Consider the following 2,704-nt stretch of genomic DNA (forward strand, 5'->3'; position numbering starts at 1 on the left):
ATTTTGACAACAAAAAAGAACAACACTTGTTCGTTCCCCTTATGTTTCACTTTTGATGCCTTCTCTAACGCTGTGCTCCAATAGGAAGTACCCATTATAATAATTCCCTAGTGCTATTCAGTTATCGCCAGAGATTATCCATGAGCAGAGAGACCAAAGAGAGCGTCAATATTGAAAGCACGTTAAAAGCAATTTCTACCAGAACTTTGCCCTGAATCAGCTTTAATATGTGGGAGTGGGTTCGTGTTCGGGTTCGAGTTCGAGTTTGGATGGGTTGGGTTGGGTTGAGTTTGGGTTTGGGGTTAAGAGAGGACGAGAGTCATTTGTTTCCAAAAATTAGTTGTGAGCCCGTTTTCCATATCAAGCAATTGTTGCTGTTGCTGTTGCTGCTGCTGCTGTTGCCTTTTTCTGTTCCCGTTGCCGTTGCCGTTGCTGTTGCTGTTGCTGGCAAACGTGTGTCTGGAGGCGGGCCCATCGTCCCTGTTTCCTGTGACCCACGGACCACTTGCCACTCACATAGATACACGTACAGCTATCCCATTTTGGGACCTGTATGAGCAAGTGTCTGTGTGTGTGTGGGTGGTTAGCTACCAGCTAGATACAATGCCGGCCCCGGACATTGTGGCTCTTTCCCTTGCACCGCGCTCGCCTGCGTTGCCGTTGCTCTGGCTCTGGCTCTGGCTCGCATATGAATATGAATTTTATCGAGATTCATGGCAGATGATAATTTTCCCTTGATAACTGTAAACTCGTCTATAGCTCGAAGCGAGGTTGGGTTTTTGGTTTTGCCAAGACTCTCTCCTCTCTCTCCTCTTGGCAGTGCCACACACACATTTGGTGTTGAATTTTTTGGGTACCCCACACCCCATACTCCCACAATCCTACACACCCACACCCACACCCACACCCGCATCGTTCGTACAGTACACCCATTCCCCGCATTTGTTTGAAGCTCTGTTCTGTGTTGTGTGTGTGTGCCTTCATTTCCTTGTGCATTCATTTGCCTTCATAAAATATAAACAGCGTATTAAAATATATGAATATCTCAAGCGTTGCCCCTGCCACACAGCCTGTCCTTTCCCCGCCCGCACCCCTCTGGCAACAGCTAATGTTGATAAGTGAAGTTATGACTTTGCCCGCCAGACAAAACACCACAAGAGTGAGAGAGAGGGGGAGACTGAGAGAGGTCTGAAGACAGAGCATACAGCTAGGCGACTAGTGTGAGTATTGTAAAAAGAAAGGGGTACAGAAGGGTAGGGTATGGTAGAGTACAGGGATCACAGTTTCTGGAATCTCTGGATGCTCTGCAACTAACATTTGGGAATCACCTGAATATTATGACACACAGAAATTAGTCTGAGCCGATTTTTAAACTATTTCTCTTTGATCTTTGCTTAAACTCAACTCAATTATTCTACCAAAACCTTTATTCAGAAAGAATATATCGGCAAAAAGTGATTAAATAAAGTTAGAGCGGGATCGAAACACGGATCAAGTTATATATAAATAATATATAATAATAATATACATAAAAATATATAAATATATCTCCGCGCTGGGAACTAGCTAGTGTGTTCTTTGAATAGATTTCAGGTTGTTTCCTTTTTCACAAGCTCTGCCATATTTTAAGTATTGAGTTGAATTAAGTATTGAGCTATTGACATTCACAGAACCAAACGTCAAATAAGCGGACAGACATCAGAATTTTACCATTAGTAAAACCGTGGGCGTTGTTTTTGATTTTGGTTCAGTGCTTTTATGAGTCTGTGAACACTCCACACAACCACTTGGTTAATTAATATAACAAACGAAATTCTTAGAAAATTTTAAAATTTTACTAATTTGCAATACAACTTACAGAGGCATTGGAAACATTTTGGAAACTTGCATTCACTGATTTGGGAACTCTGTGAGATTTGATTCCAAAATACCTAACCGCTGATGGCGAATGGTATCTGTTCGATTCATTCGAAATGAAGCTTATCAAAAAATGTCTGCATAAGTTCTCGAAGGTGAAACGTGTCATTCCCTAAATTTGAAACTAATGGAACAAGTATTACTGATCTGTTAATTATATAGTACATAATAATGTGGCAAAAGGAAAATCGCTTTGACAGCACTGGCAAGGCATTGAGGCAAGCATTTCCGCTTCAATAATGAAGATGCATTGCTGATGATCATCATCAATATTGGCATCGCTATTGGGAAATCCGTCTGTCTAATTGCTTTTTGTTCAACTCCTTCTTTTCAGAACTGCTAAGTAGGGCTTAGATTAAATTAAAATAAAAACTAAAATTTTGTCTAGGGATACGAGCAGGCGGGATCGAGGTAGCGATGCAGAAAGAAAGCAAGCGGCTTACTTATCAAAAGAAAGTTAAGTGAAAGCAACTTTTTTATTTGAGAAAATTGAAGTATACTTAACAAGGCATCGGTGGTTCAGTGGTAGAATGTTCGCCTCCCACGCGAACGACCCGGGTTCGATTCCCGGCCGATGCAAAATAATTTTTTTTTTCTTTTGTTTTTCCTCTCTTTTCCGTTACAACGCGACGTTTTTAAGAATACCAAGATTTATAGTTTTGTAAGCTTTGGAAACTATGACTCCAATTTAATTATAATCAACGACTAAATATAATGATTCTGATTTCGTAAAAACTAAACTGAAGAACAAGTCGGGAAGAATATGCAAGGTCTAGTCTGTTCATTT

The 2,704-nt window shown here is 40.7% G+C and overlaps 1 non-coding gene across 1 annotated transcript; it reads left to right on the forward strand.

Annotated features, from left to right (window-relative positions):
* Positions 1-2,425: 2,425 nt before the first annotated feature.
* On the forward strand, positions 2,426-2,496 carry Trnag-ccc. Its single transcript has one exon. It is a non-coding gene; the product is annotated as a tRNA-Gly (tRNA).
* The last annotated feature ends 208 nt before the right edge of the window (positions 2,497-2,704 follow it).

This window comes from Drosophila obscura, unplaced genomic scaffold (assembly GCF_018151105.1).
Source record: "Drosophila obscura isolate BZ-5 IFL unplaced genomic scaffold, ASM1815110v1 contig_165, whole genome shotgun sequence".
Lineage (NCBI taxonomy): Eukaryota > Metazoa > Arthropoda > Insecta > Diptera > Drosophilidae > Drosophila > Drosophila obscura.